General features: G+C 34.9%; 1 protein-coding gene across 5 annotated transcripts in view; it reads left to right on the forward strand.

Moving 5' to 3' along the window:
• The window catches only part of LEKR1 (leucine, glutamate and lysine rich 1), a 186,693-nt gene that overhangs the window by 56,054 nt on the left and 114,497 nt on the right, over positions 1 to 16,142 (forward strand). The gene's annotated exons all lie outside the window — the stretch shown is intronic.

The following is a 16,142-nucleotide window of genomic DNA, read 5'->3' on the forward strand; positions in this document are numbered from 1 at the left end:
AAAGGGCTTATATCCAAAATCTGTAAAGAACTTATCAAACTCAACACCCCCCAAAACAAAAAATCCAATCAAGAAATGGACAGAGGACAGGAATAGACATTTCTCCAAAGAAGACATACGAAAGGCTAACAGACACATGAAAAAATGTTCAGCATCACTCAGCATCAGGGAAATACGAATCAAAACCACAATGAGATCCCTCTCCCACTGGTTGGAATGGCTAAAAGTAACAAGTCAGGAAATGACAGATGTTGACAAGGATGCAGAGAAAGAGGAACCCTCTTACACTGTTGGTGGGAATGCAGTCTGGGGCAGGCACTCTGGAAACCAGTATGGAGGTTCTATAAAAAGTTGAAAATAGAGCTACCCTATGGCCTTGCAATTGCACTACTGGGTATTTATCCCCAAAATACAAATGTAGTGATCCGAAGGGACATTTGCTTCCCAAAGTTTTTAGCAGCAATGTCCATAGTAGCCAAACTATGGAAAGATCTGAGATGTCCATCCACAGACAATGGATACACCACACACACACACACACACACACACAGGAATACTACTCAGCCATCAAAAAAATGAAATCTTACCGTTTGCAACAATGTGGATGGAACTAGAGGGTATCATAAGCTAAGCAAAATAAGTCAATCAGAGAAAAACAATTGTCATATGATTTTACTGATATGTGGAATTTAAGAAACAAAACAGAGGATCATAAGAGAAGGGAGGGAAGAATAAAACAAAATGAAATCAAAGGGAGACAAATCATAAGAGACTCTTATGGTTTCTTAAGAAACAGGGTTGTTAAGGGGAGGGGAGGACAGTGGAGGGATGGGGTAGCTGGGTGATGGACATTGAGGAGGGCACATGATGTAATCAGCACTGGGTATTATATGAGACTGATGAATCACTGATTTCTACCTCTGAATCTAATAGTACATTATATGTTAATTAATTGAATTTAAATAAAAATAATTTTAAAAGTTTTAGTATCTTGGTAACTGTCAGTATAAATTCTGATTTTTCTCTGTGGTTTGTTCTATTTCTTTTCTCTCTGTTTATCTCTCTGTGTATAATACATATTTTTCATTATGCAAAATAAAAATGTAGTTCATTTAATCTAAAGAATTCCTCAAGTGAATGTCAGGCAACCACTTTATGTAATTTTCAGAGAAAAAATATTTGAGATAGCCAAAAGCTCATTCAGATGGACTTTACAATAATTATAAAAACATCTAAAATCTTGCTAGTGAACTTTTGGAATTAGAATTTAGAATGGCAAGCTTAAATGCAGGTATCTCAAATAAGGGAGTGAAACAGGCTGGGGATGAATTATATAGTAAACCAGAAAATGTATGTTCGTTAAGGAGGCAGCTGGCCCAGGAGATTGTTTTTGGGGGAGAATGTTGACCCATTGTTTCTTGATTTGTATATGTATGTATGTATGTATGTATATATATATGTATATATGTATTTGACAGGGAGACAGTGAGAGAGGGAATACAACCAGAGGGAGTGGGAGAGGAAGAAGCAGGCTTTCTGCTGAGCAAGGAGCTGGATGCAGGGCTCGAAGCAGTGCTCCATCCCAGGACCCTGGGATTATAGACCTGAAGGGAAGGCAGATGCTTAACAACTGAGCCACACAGGTGCCCCTGAATTACTTGATTTTTAAAGAAAAGTGGGGAATCTGGATCTTCTTGTAAAGTCTCTGAAATTTGAAATGGTGGTGCTCATGAGAAACCAAGCCAAATAAAGCATGTTCAGGGACTGGTTTGTAACTTCAGAATTGGGCAACTGTAAGACTGCATGCAGCAGAACCCAGGCAAGTCTTCATACCAGCTCAACTCTGGGTTCTGTTTATCATTGAACCCTCTACAAAGAAATTGTGTAACAATTCTTATCCAACCCTATAATTGAGGTGTTTTTTGTCACCCTAATAAACATCTGCTTTAAGTTAGTTGGAGACCACGATGCCATTATTTGATGATCTATAAAAGTCATATTACATTTCTTAATGGCATTGTAATGAGAAAACTTTCAGTGTTAAGGCTACAGGATTTGAATTAGAAAATATTTAGTGAAACACTGATAACAGAAAAACTGACCAAAAATAAAGTAGGTTTGTTGACTATAAGAATATTTGGCTATTATATTCTTAAGTCATTTAAAAATTTGTGGTTGAAGAATACTTCATAATTTTATTTCCTTGGAGTGTGGCAGGCAATAAGTTGAATTTTGAACAAATACTACTACATTTCTTTTCCTTTTCTAACTCTTTGAATAGTAAAATAAAGTGCATGTAATATCTTGTCAAAAAGATTCTTTGGGCATTTTTAAATGTCACTACTGTATTAATGAAGATCATGGAATGATGTTTCAATTGGAAGTAACCATAATTACTCACAGCTTTTTCCTTTTTTTTTTTTTTTTTTTAATATTTGGAGAAGAAAATAAAAGTCTTTCTAACAAATTTTGTTTTCTTCCTTCCATTATGCCTGGGCAACCTCTTTCCTTTTATCTTCTCCCCATTTTCCTTGCCTGTTTTCAATAGCATTCGTAGTGCAGTTGGAGAATTCTCTAATCAGAAAGTTCTTCACACTTTCAAGGACACACAAAGAGCAGCTGGTTCCTTGCCTCTCTGACTCCTTTCATCTGCCTTCCTCCTTTACCGTCTTTATCCTGCTGTAATGTAACTCTTCATGTTTATCCTCTCCCACAACTAACCCTGAATCACTAGAAGACTGGTGCCATGCCTTTATTTCCCAATCTTCAGCGATGCCTGTGTGCTATCATGTACATAGTGGGCATGTCATACACATTTTTGAGTAAATGATTTCTATTTTTGTTTTTCCTCCTTAATGTAATTACAGTTTTATCAGAAGGTTAAAAATAGTGACCTGAAGCTGTTACATATTCTCTTTTCCTTGATTGATGCAGATTTATTATTGCTTCAAACCTAAAAATGGGAAGAAAGGAAGCCTCAAATTTTAATGATTCTTTGAATATCTTACAGTTCTATGCATTATTTCTAGAAGCTCACATATAACTCTTGAACCTTTTCAAAGAAGAACAGATGTATAGACTAATGTTTAAAGCAACTAATGTAATCTAATTATACATTAGGAAATGGGCTATCATACTATCTTTCAAAGGCACTCATTTTTATTGCTTTAAACATTATAAATTATTTGCTATTTTTAAATTAAGTATCTTGTTTTTACTGTGCACATGATAGAATATTTGGAAAGTAGAAAGTAGATGAAAAAGATTGCTCTTAATGTCACTTCCCGAGGTAACTGATACTGGCTTTTGGAGTCAATCTCTTTTTTTAAAATGTGTTCAATTTATTACCCTAAAAGCATAAAAAAATCACAGTTTAAAAGGTATATTTTAATGAGAAAAGGAGATTTAGAAGCTGAATTTCACAATCAAAAGTTATTTTTTATAAGAATTTAAAAAAATCTTATATATAGCTATTTTACTATTATAGGGTGAAAAGAATAAATACATGTATTTTAGCTAAAAGGACATAAACCTAAATGTCACTGAGGAGCTCCTGAATAGTATGAAAGACTACACTAAAATTGAGTTTTAAGAAATTATTATGGGGCGCCTGGGTGGCTTGGTGGGTTGAAGCCTCTGCCTTCAGCTCGGGTCATGATCCCAGGATCCTGGGATCGAGCCCTGTATCGGGCTCTCTGCTCAGCAGGCGGGCCTGCTTCCTCCTCTTTCTCTGCCTGCTTCTCTGTCTACCTGTGATCTCTGTCAAATAAATAAACAAAATCTAAAAAAAAAATTTTTTTTTTTATATATGTCAGAACCACCAAGATTTAAAATATAGAAGCAAGGTCATCTGAGTAGCCAGCTCCTTATACAGGGTAGCTATGTATTCCTATATTTGGAGAACAGTGGCTCCTGTCCCTTTATTTAAGGTGTTAGCACTTTCATAGAGATCGACTTTTCACTAATAGCAGTCTTTGGAATGCAAATCATATTCCATGTAAACATACAGAATGATATCTAGCTTATATTTATAATAATTTTCATTGTTTATATTTTTAAAAATGTTATATAATTTGATATCCTGATATTTAAAAATCTAACACCATAATGGTAAGTATTTTTCTGTATTATTGCACACCTACTATAAAATTATTTTTAATAACTAAAATTGCCTTAGTAAATCAATTAATAATTTTTAATTAAAATGAACATTTGTATTGCTCTCAAATTTTTGCTACTGCAAATTACTAAGGTGATTGGCTTTCTTCAAGGCCAAAGAAAACAAAAAAGTTTTCTGTAGTTAGATCTGTTTCCTCAATTTAGATCCCAGCAGTGGAATTCCTGAGTCAAAGAATATGAATATGTTAAGCTTCTTAATCTATAGTTTCTAAATGCCTTACAAAAACAGACCATTAAAAATTTACACTCCCACAAATGATATAAGAGAATGTTGTTTCATTGTAATTTACCAATATTGGATTAGATACTCATTTTTTAAAAATCTTTGTTATTTTATTAGATTAAAATATTTTTAAAATGTTATTTACAATAGCCAAGATATGGAAGCAACCTCTAGGGCTCCACTGAATAGATAAATGGATAAAAGAGATGTGGGGAATGTGTGTGTGTGTGTGTGTGTTGGACTATTATGCAGCCCTAAAAAGAAAGATCTAAGATTTTGTCATTTATGACAACATGGATGGATCTAGAGGGTATTATGCTAAGAGAAATAAGTAGAGAAGAACAAAAGCTGTATGATTTTACTTATAATTGGAATCTAAAAAACAAAACAAATGAACATAGAAACAAACAAAAAACAGACTTAAATACAGAGAACAAATGTGGTTGCCAGAGGGGAAGTGGGTGGGGTGATGGGTGAAATTGATAAAGAGGATTAACAGTGACAAACTTAGAGTCATAAAAAAAAGATGAAAAGTACAGCATAGGGAATATAGTCAATAATATTGTAAAAATGTGTGGTGACAGATGGTGTATATGTTTATAGTGATGAGCTCTGAATTATATATAGGATTGTTCAATCAATATGTTGTATACTGAAACTAATATAACATGTTAATTATACTTCACTAAAAAGAAAAGTCAAAGCCCCAAGGAACTGAGGGCAAGCAGTTTATGGCAAAAATTGTAGATTTGGATGAATGTAAGGGAATAATTTTTTCCCTCTACTAGGAGAGGTGAAGATCCTGTGAATTGAGGAAGTGAGAAAAAAGTGGAAGAGAGAGAGATTAGGCACTGGTTAGTGTCCCAGAATAGAAGAGTGTGTGATAGAGTCCTCAAATTAATCTGAACATCTAACAGCAAGAGGACCTGCACTCACTTCCCCTTGGTAACTCTGAAGGGCCCATGGAGACTTCCCAAGTCCTAGACAGTACAAAGTGTATTGGTTAAAGTGAGTTCTGCTGTAAGGGACAGAAACTCTACAATGAGAAATTCAAACACATATGTATTGTGTATAAATATATAATTATAATTAACAATTATGAATATTTCAAGTTCCATTTCTCTGAATTTTAGTGGTGTACATTTTTTTCAGTGTCTTACTCAGAATATTGCTTTCTTCCAAGTTGCCTGTTTATTGTCATGAGCTTATTTCGCTAAATGTTTTCCATTTTTAAGGCTTAGTAGAAAGCATTCAATCTTCAATCTAACTTTAGAACTTAATTGTAAGTTTGCTATATAATAGATCCTGAGCCATACACTATTAGTTAAAACTCTTAATTGGAGGAGCCTGGGTGGCTCAGTGGGTTAAGCCTCTGCCTTAGCTCTGGTCATGATCTGAGCCCCGCCTCAGGTTCTCTGCTCAGCAGGGAGCCTGCTCCCCCCCACCTCCCCGCCTGCCTCTCTGCCTACTTGTGATCTCTGTCTGTCAAATAAATAAATAAATAAATAAATAAATAAAAACCTCTTAATTGTAAGTGACTAAAATCTAGCTTGAACCAGCTTGGGCAAAAAGTGTTTAATGGATCACCTTGGAAGGGCCTGTGAAACTAGGCCTCAGGAATAACCTGAACAAAGATCATGACTACCCCTAAGATTTTCTTGTCTTTCATCTCTGCTTTTCTTTGCATACTGGCTTTATTCTCTACCATTGCAGATTTACTTTTCTCCTTTCAGAAGGAAAAGCAGTTGCCCACAATGCCTAAGTTTTACTTCTTATATTTTCTGCCACCTGAGAGGGACTGCCTACTGTTTTCTCTCGTGCAAAGGGAAAAACACATCGTAGAAAAGAGCTCTGGCTGACCCATTCTGGGGGAGGTGTTTCATCTATCTAGCCAGTGGAGTTGGGCCCTAGAACATGGAAACCTCTGTGGCAATCATATGAATAGTTGGAGCTTTCATAGTGGAGTGGAAAAAAATAATTCCTTGCAAAAAGTATCAATGATTCCATAGAAAAGAAATCATATTGGGTGGATAAAACAGTAGCTAACCATTTCATGAGAAAGAGAATATCCAGGGATTTTATATGCATTTCATCCTTTAGAGTTAATCAAAAGAAGAATATTTATCAATGCCTGCTGTTACCAAAACTGGGACAGAACCATTAGGGAAGTAAGAATTGTAAGTTCGTACAATAAAGAATAAATAATGTAATTATTTAGAGTACCTTAAAATGATGGTGGTGATATTTAAATGTGTTTTGCATGAACAGTGTGATTTTATTAAGAGCATTTTAAAATGATGGAAATTTCCATTTTTGTCCATATTGTCTTCTATGCCCATTACCTTCAAGGAAAATATAGTAAAACATTTCTCCCCCATTTTGTGAAAATCTATATCAACCCTACAATACAGTATTATGTATTTGTTTGTTAAGTCAGGGTTACGATTTTTAACTTATGTACTAGTAAAGCTTAAGAGTATCATACTTAGTCAAAGGAAGATCTACTTAATAGACTATATATTAAAGAGGCCAGGGGAATTATTAATTACTGATTCCTGATTTCACTGCTATAGTCTGTTCAAATTTTCTCTTTCTTTCTGCTTTAGTTTTGGGAGGTTATGGTATTTATCAATTTAAAAAAATAAAAAATAAGTAAAGAGATCAAGGAAGAAATCAAAGACTGAATAAAGCTCAAATGTGGTTATTTTTACTTTTTTCAAATGAGATTAATTAAATGAAGTTAATTTTTTTTTTTTGATTATTTAATTTTTTATTTTTTATAAACATATATTTTTATCCCCAGGGGTACAGGTCTGTGAATTACCAGGTTTACACACTTCACAGCACTCACCAAAGCACATACCCTCCCCAATGTCCATAATCCCACCCCGTTCTCCCAAACCCCCTCCCCCCAGCAACCCTCAGTTTGTTTTGTGAGATTGAGAGTCACTTATGGTTTGTCTCCCTCCCAATCCCATCTTCTTTCATTTATTCTTCTCATACCCACTTAAGCCCCCATGTTGCATCACCACTTCCTCATATCAGGGAGATCATATGATAGTTGTCTTTCTCTGCTTGACTTATTTCGCTAAGCATGATACGCTCTAGTTCCATCCATGTTGTCGCAAATGGCAAGATTTCATTTCTTTTGATGGCTGCATAGTATTCCATTGTGTATATATACCACATCTTCTTGATCCATTCATCTGTTGATGGACATCTAGGTTCTTTCCATAGTTTGTCTATTGTGGACATTGCTGCTATAAACATTCGGGTGCATGTGTCCCTTTGGATCACTACATTTGTATCTTTAGGGTAAATACCCAATAGTGCAATTGCTGGGTCATAGGGCAGTTCTATTTTCAACATTTTGAGGAACCTCCATGTTGTTTTCCAGAGTGGCTGCACCAGCTTGCATTCCTACCAACAGTGTAGGAGGGTTCCCCTTTCTCCGCATCCTCGCCAGCATCTGTCATTTCCTGACTTGTTGATTTTAGCCATTCTGATTGGTGTGAGGTGATATCTCATTGTGGTTTTGATTTGTATTTCCCTGATGCCGAATGATATGGAGCACTTTTTCATCTGTCTGTTGGCCATCTGGATGTCTTCTTTGCAGAAATGTCTGTTCATGTCCTCTGCCCATTTCTTGATTGGATTATTTGTTCTTTGGGTGTTGAGTTTGCTAAGTTCTTTATAGATTCTGGACACTAGTCCTTTATCTGATATGTCGTTTGCAAATATCTTCTCCCATTCTGTCAGTTGTCTTTTGATTTTGTTAACTGTTTCCTTTGCTGTGCAAAAGCTTTTGATCTTGATGAAATCCCAATAGTTCATTTTTGCCCTTGCTTCCCTTGCCTTTTGCGTTGTTCCTAGGAAGATGTTGCTGCGGCAGAGGTCGAAGAGGTTGCTGCCCGTGTTCTCCTCAAGGATTTTGATGGATTCCTTTCGCACATTGAGGTCCTTCATCCATTTTGAGTGTATTTTTGTGTGTGGTGTAAGGAAATGGTCCAATTTCATTTTTCTACATGTGGCTGTCCAATTTTCCCAGCACCATTTATTGAAGAGGCTGTCTTTTTTCCATTGGACATTCTTTCCTGCTTTGTCGAAGATTAGTTGACCATAGATTTGAGGGTCTATTTCTGGGCTCTCTATTCTGAAATCACAAATTCATATTCATTCCTTCCCCTCTCCTCTTCCCCCGTCTCTGTCTCTCTCCACGCTCTTCCAGTGATGTGAGAGAATGGTACCTTGCATTGGACTGCGTCAACACCGCTTTTTAAATTAATTTCATTCAAATGAGATTAATTAAATGAAGTTAATTTAAAAAGCGGTGTTGGAGGCATCATGTATTATGTGTACATTTGTCTTAAATTGCACAGGTTTTGACATTTTTTTTTTAAAGATTTTATTTATCTATTTGACAGAGAGAGATCACAAGTAGATGGAGAGGCAGGCAGAGAGAAAGAGAGGGAAGCAGGCTCCCTGGGGAGCAGAGAGCCCGATGCGGGACTCGATCCCAGGACCCTGAGATCATGACCTGAGCCGAAGGCAGCGGCTTAACCCACTGAGCCACCCAGGCGCCCCAAATTGCACAGGTTTTGAATTGTTATTTTTCAGCTTAATTTAGAGCTGGAATCAAAGGAACTCATGAAGACTTTTCTAATTTTTCAGTTCTTTGAAAATGTTCTTTGCAGGGCCATTTTATTAGAGCAACAACTGATTGCACAATACAGAATATACATATTTCCATATATGAAACTGAGGTTACAGCAAACATACAAATGTTGTTACAAAACAGTATATAATTTCATTGTTAGAATAGAAAAGCATAGACCAGCTTCCTTTTTTGTTCTAAAAGCATTTGAACAGTGTTACTTTGTTTTATAGATGTCCATAATTCTTCAACAAATACATCACCTATTTTTATTTTTTCATGTGCCCTTATAGTAATTATTCATATGTCTGCCTAGCTGCTTTATGACTGAAATCACAGTATAAATTTGATTTTACTATCTCCTGTTTTTTAAATATTTTTAAAATAATTTTTAATTTTTTAATTAACATATATTATTATCCCCAGGGGTATGGGTCTATGAATTGCCAGGTTTACACACTTCACAGCACTCACCATAGTACATACCTTCCCCAATGTCCATAACCCAACCACCCTTTCCCTTACCCCCTCCCCCCAGCAATTCTCAGTTTGTTTTGTGTGATTAAGAGTCTCTTATGGGGGGGCGCCTGGGTTGCTCAGTGGATTAAGCCACTGCCTTCGGCTCAGGTCATGATCTCAGTGTCCTGGGATCAAGCCCCGCATCGGGCTCTCTGCTCAGCGGGGAGCCTGCTTCCCTTTCTTTCTCTGCCTAACTCACTGCCTACTTGTGATCTCTCTCTCTGTCAAATAAATAAAAAAAAAAAATCTTTAAAAAGCGGTGTTGATGCAGTCCAATGCAAGGTACCATTCTCTCACATCACTGGAAGAGCGTGGAGAGAGACAGAGACGGGGGAAGAGGAGAGGGGAAGGAATGAATATGAATTTGTGATTTCAAAGTCAAGACAACAGCTTCTTATAGTTAGACTTTTGAGACCTCTACCTTTTAGCAAAGGTAAATATTCCTGATCCTTACCTCAATAGGGAAATCACCCTTTAGAAGGAGCCAAACTATTAAGGAATACATTTGTTATCAATATACTGAAAATACATTGATAATGTATACAATAATGACTGGGATAAAATTACCTCAAAAAAGGATATATTTTAGTAACTAAGCCAGAACTCTTGTAAGAAGATGTAAATAGGTATCATAGTAATTCTATAAAGGAAAGCAATAGGATATTACTTAAAAGGAAATTATGTGTTGTATTCATAAATAATTTTCTTTTATTTATTTTTAAAAAGATTTTATTTATTAGAGAACACAAGTGAGCTCAAAAGTGGTGGGGGAGGAGAGGAAGAAGGAAAGAATCTCCAGTGGACTCTGTGCCAAGCACATAGCCCAATTCAGGGCTTGGTCTCAATGACCCTGAGATTGTGGCCTGAGCCAGTATCAAGAATCAGACGCTAAGCCAACTGAGCCAACCAGATGCCCCATAAATAATTTTGTTTTAAATATTGCTACTGTCCTATGCGCTTTGATGTTAGTGATATTTTTGGTCCTGGGCTTTCTCCAAGTGATGTTTTTGAAGTTCCCATTCTCCTGATAATAGGTAAAGAAGTTTGGTTTCTGTGTTAAGAGTTTCACAAAATGCTTAGTGACTTTTCTGAGTAAAATGAGAATTCTTTCTGGTTTAATTGAGCCCTAAATGATTATCTACCCATATACTTGGGCTCCCCATCCCACATTCCCTACTTTCTTGAAAAGGAATTTAATTTTCTGGATGCATTTAGGCAGTGGTTAATTCCAGAGGAGCAGTTACAAAAGCCACTTTTTGTAATTGGCAGTTAGTTGCATGTCCATTTCTCAGATGCATTTCTTTAAAACTTATTTCCCAAAAACTCTTGAAGTACCATATTTTTGTTATTTTCTTTGTTGTAGTTCTAATTTTCCCTTTGATAACTGGATGCGTTGCCTGTCAGATCTTGGTGGGATATAATCCTGAAAATCCCCCACCTCATTTCTTTAGACCCCGAGCTTCCACCTGTCATCTTAGATTGCTGCAAAACCAGTTTGAGAGAATGACTAAAAATAAAGGAATCCTTAGATCCAGGAGCTTGACATAAAAGAATGTAGGTTCAGGTGGTAAAATCCCCAATGATGTGATTAGCTTTCTTGTTGTGTTTTCTAAAGTGTTTGATTACAGAGTGGAGGGTAGTTAAAAGGGTGTTTTTAAAGTATTTTCCTTTAGAATATTTTCATTATGAGTGATTTTAATAGATGATCCAAATGGAAATAGAGACTTTAATACCTTTCCCAAGTTTGTTTAACAACTCCGTGATACTCACAAAACTCATTTTAGTCAAGTTAGCTAAGGGAAAAGCTGGGAAATAGATAAGGGTAATAAATGTGGTGTTCTCGTGGGCGCATGGGCAAGAGGTTTATAATACAGGTCTCTAAATTCCAGCACCGGGCTCTCTACACTAGAACATGCTGTTAGTCCCTACTGTTTGGAACACCCTCTCACTAGACAGCAACATGTCCTCACATCAACATAGTATTCAACTTTAATGCAGAATTACGGCTGTTAGAGGAAAAATGTGTGCTTGCACAGTACATACTTTGTTACAATATTATGTGAATTGTTTATTTCATAAAGTTGATATATGCAGTAAAAGCAAACATTACTGCTTTTCCAGGCATGACAGTTTAAGCCGTATCAGTTTAATTTTGAAAGAATTGAGGCTAATTTACATAGCCAGAACAGAGTGAAGTAATGTGGCCTAACTTCTTAGGGAGTATTGTTAGAGGGCCTGAGATGCTATTTATATGTAACATTCATTTGGGGAACATATTAAAAGAAGTAAACTTGGAAAGTGCTGTAATGTGTATTTTTTTTTTTAATTCTAGAAAGGAAAATATTTTGTAAAAATGCAAGCTTAGAATTCTTTTCTGGGTAAATCTAAATAGTTGGAGTGGGCTTTAATTAAGGAATGTTTTAATACAAATGTCATTTAATCCAACAGTATATTAACTTTAATTTTCCTCTAATATTTCTGGATTTTTCTACATTTATCAATCTTGGTAGGCTTATATACACATAATAAGCTATCTAGATGTTTATTTAAATTCTATTTTATCTTTCTAAGTTTTTATTGAAGTACAATATAGAGACAAATGCATAAATACACCTGTACAGCTAACTTAAATTTCACAAAGTGAATTTCCCACATAATCAGTACTCAGATCATGAAACAAAAGCTTTCTTTACCTCTTTTACTGTTACCCACCCAAAGGAATTTAGTGTCTTGATTTATAACACCATAGATTAATTTTGCCTTTCTTTAAAACTTATGTGAATGGAATTATATAGTATACATTCTTTTGTCTACTTTCCTTCACTCACATTATGTTTCTGAGATGCATCTATGTTGTACTGGGTAGCTGCAGATCATTCCTGTTGCTGTTCAGTTTCCTATGGTATGAATATACCACAGTGGATTCATCTGGTCTGCTATGAATGGGTATGTGGGCTGTTTTTGATTCAGTGCTATTATAATCACTGGCGCTGTGAGCATTCAAGGGCATGTCTTTGGTGAATGGATGAGCACATTTCTGTTGGGTATGTATTAGGTGTGGAAATTCTGGATTATGGCCTTATACATATGGCCGGGTTTATGGATCTAACTATGTATTCGAAGTAGTTGTATTAATTTACATTCCCACTAAAGGTGTTTGAAAGCTTTTATTGATCTCTGAATTACAGCTTTTCTTTTTCCTCCATAATTAGTATTGGTATTTTTTCCATGCCAGGACATAGAGATCTACTTTATTCTTTTTTCTTTTTTTATATAGTATTACATATATATTACATATAGGTTAGTTAGTATTCCTCTAGTATTGACCATGAGATTTGTTTTTTTTATTTTGCTATTAAAAATATTGTATAACCTCCAAAATTTAAAATACACCCACCTTTTTACACAATTTGTACTACAGATATGTTTGACATGTACAGATTATTCATTGCATATGCATGTGTGTTGTTTTTTTACTTTTTATTTTGAAATAATTTTGATTTGTGGAAGATTGAAAAAATAGTACAAAGAGTTTCCATGTGCCCAGCTTCCCCTAATGTTAATACCTTACATAACTATGGTACAACTATAAAAACTAGGAAATTAATATTGATACAATACTATTAACTTACCTACTGGCTTCATTTGATTGTATCTGTTTTGCCACTACCATCTCTTTCTCCAGTCTGGGATTCGATCTGGAATCACACATTGCATTTAGAGCTCATACTGTTTCAGGCATCTTTGGTCTCTGACGGTTCCTTAATCTTTGCTTTTTGTGACCCAAGGCTTTTCAAAGAGTGCTTTTCAGTTATTTTGTAGAATGTCCCTTAATTTGGATTTGTCTGATATTTACTCATAATTATATTGAGATTATTGATTTTTGGCAAGAATACCACAGAAGCAATGTGTATATCATATAGAATGTATATGCTGTCAGTATGTCTTCCTACAGATGATGTTAACCTTCATCACTTGGATAAGGTGGTATTTGCCAGGTTCCTCCAGTGTAGAATTATTATTTTTCCCTTTGCAATCAACAGATATCTTGGAGTAAATACTTCCCTTATTCCTTCTATATTTATTAATTAGAATTTCTTTGTGAGGGACAGGCTTTTCCTTCTCTTCCATTTATTTATCTGTTCAGTTACTTATTAGTATCAGTATGGAATCATTTATTTTGTAGGTTATACTCAAATACTATATTTATTTTGTTTCTAAATTCTTGCTATACAGGTGGTACCTGTATCCTATCTTTCTTGAGCTCTTCCTTACTTTCTGGCACCACAAAATGTTCTAGGCTTTCCTTAGATCTTTTTTGCCCCAACAGATTCTGGAATCAACCAATTCTTTAAGATGCCTTGGTTTCTTTTATTGGAAAATGGTATTTAGAAACCAAGATGTGAAAATTGGGTGTGCTTATTTCTGGGGTACCTTGCTCTGAGGATTGAGTTTTTTTTGTCATTTATACATTTCTCTTGGATCATGACATTCAGAATACCCATTCATTTTTTAAAAATAAATGAATTTAAGACTATACATTTTTCTCTGCATACTTTGGTATATCATGTTTCCATTATTTATTTCCACATAGTTATTATTATTATTTTGTCTTTGGCCCAGTGTTTATTAGATGTATGTTTTAAGTTTCAATGTATATAGATTTTTAATTGGCTTTTTGCTGTAAATGTTTTGTGTAATTTTACTGTAAGCAATGAGTGTGCATATATAATTTTTTTTAAGAACATACTAAAATTTTAATTGTGGCTTGTTACATGGTCACTTTTTGTGATTTTACCATGTGTTTGAAAGAATGATTATTAGATATAACCTCCAATTAAATCAATACATCATTTGTTAATTGTGTTATTCAAATCCTCAATATCTTTTCTATTTTTCATATCATTGTAACCATTCAATTTCTGTGAGAAATGTGTTAATACCTTCCATTATGATTAATAATTTGTTCTCACTGAGTTTTTAACAGATATTTCTTTATGTTGTAGAGCCATGTTTAGGGTATGTAAAAGTTCATGATTATTATTTTTCTTGGTAGATTAGGATTTTTATCAAAACTAAAGGGTTCTACTTACTGTGTTGCTAGTTATTAATATTAATGTATATCTTTTATCATTTTTAAAGCATCTGGTCTGGTATATATTTTTCTAACTTTTATTTTCTACATTTCTGTTAATTATTATTATTTTTTATATGTGACTCCTGAAAACAACATGTGGCTGATTTTTTTCTCTTAGTATGCCAAAAGAAATACTTGTTAGGGTACAAAATGAGACTGAAAAATGGGAAAATTTATTAAAAATATTTTAAAAGTGCATTTAGGCTTGCAGAACCTCTCTCCAACTCTTCCTCCCCAAAGGCTTTTAATCACCTTGTCCTGACTCTGGCAGATGCCATAGGTACTATCAAAACAGCTAATTCCTCACATGGTCTCCCGCAGTTGAAGCCCATCGTTTAATAATTCCAATGCACACCACAGAAACTTAAGACATTTCAGTGCCTCATTTGTTAGGTTTTTAAAGAGAAAATAGTATAATAAATGTCCATTAATACAGATTCAAAAATTACCACAATTTTTGTCATTTGTGTTTCATCTGTCCCTTTTTTCTGCTGCTAAAGTAATTTAAGGAAAACCCAAGATGGCATGCTATTTTCATTTCTATTTACTTCAGTGTGATGTGCCATTTTCTTATATAACAACAGTATCATTATCCCCAAATTAGCAATAGTTTTGCTGTATTTTCTAATTCTCAGTTCATAATCCATTTCCTTAATATTTTTTAAAAACTAGTTTATTTGTTTGAATCTAGTTCTATAGAAGGTCTGCATGTCACTTTTGTTGCTTCTCTCTCTCTCTCTTTTTTAAAGATTTTATTTATTTATTTGACAGAGGCACAGTGAGAGAGGGAACACAAGCAAGGGGAGTGGGAGAGGGAGAAGCAGGCTTCCTGCTGGGCAGGGAGCTTGATGCAGGGCTCAGTCCCAGAATCCTGGGATCATGACCTGAGCCAGATGAGGCAGATGCTTAAGGACTGAGTTACCCAGGCACCCTTGTTGCTTCTCTTTTATCTAGAAAAGCCACTTTCCCCCCTTTTCTCCCTTCGTCATTATTAACTTGTAGGAACTGGACCAATTGTCTTCATTTGTAAATATAAATAGACAACAAAGGATCTCCAGACTGTAAGGGAGGCTTCAAATGTGAAAGACAAAAAACAAAGCAAGGAAAAAATTTAAAAACGCAGAGAAAACAGAAGTAATGCAGTAAATTTTAAAACACAGTAAACTGATATCAAAATTATCATCAAAGAGTAAGAGAAGAAATTGTTTCCATGAAATAAGAACAAGAGGTAATTAAAAAGGGGACCTTTTGGAGAATAAGAAAGAATTCCTGATAATTAGAATATGATAGCAGAAATTAAAAATTTTATAGACAGAATGGAAGATCACAGAACTAAAGCAAAATGTCAAAATAGTAAGATGGCAAGAAAATTTAAGAAAATTAGATCTCTCCAGATGGTTCCACATCCAAATAGAAAGATGTTCCAGAAA

The sequence above is a fragment of the Mustela putorius genome, unplaced genomic scaffold (genome assembly GCF_011764305.1).
Source record: "Mustela putorius furo isolate JIRA1106 unplaced genomic scaffold, ASM1176430v1.1 tig00003834_pilon_pilon_pilon, whole genome shotgun sequence".
Classification (NCBI taxonomy): Eukaryota; Metazoa; Chordata; class Mammalia; order Carnivora; family Mustelidae; genus Mustela; species Mustela putorius.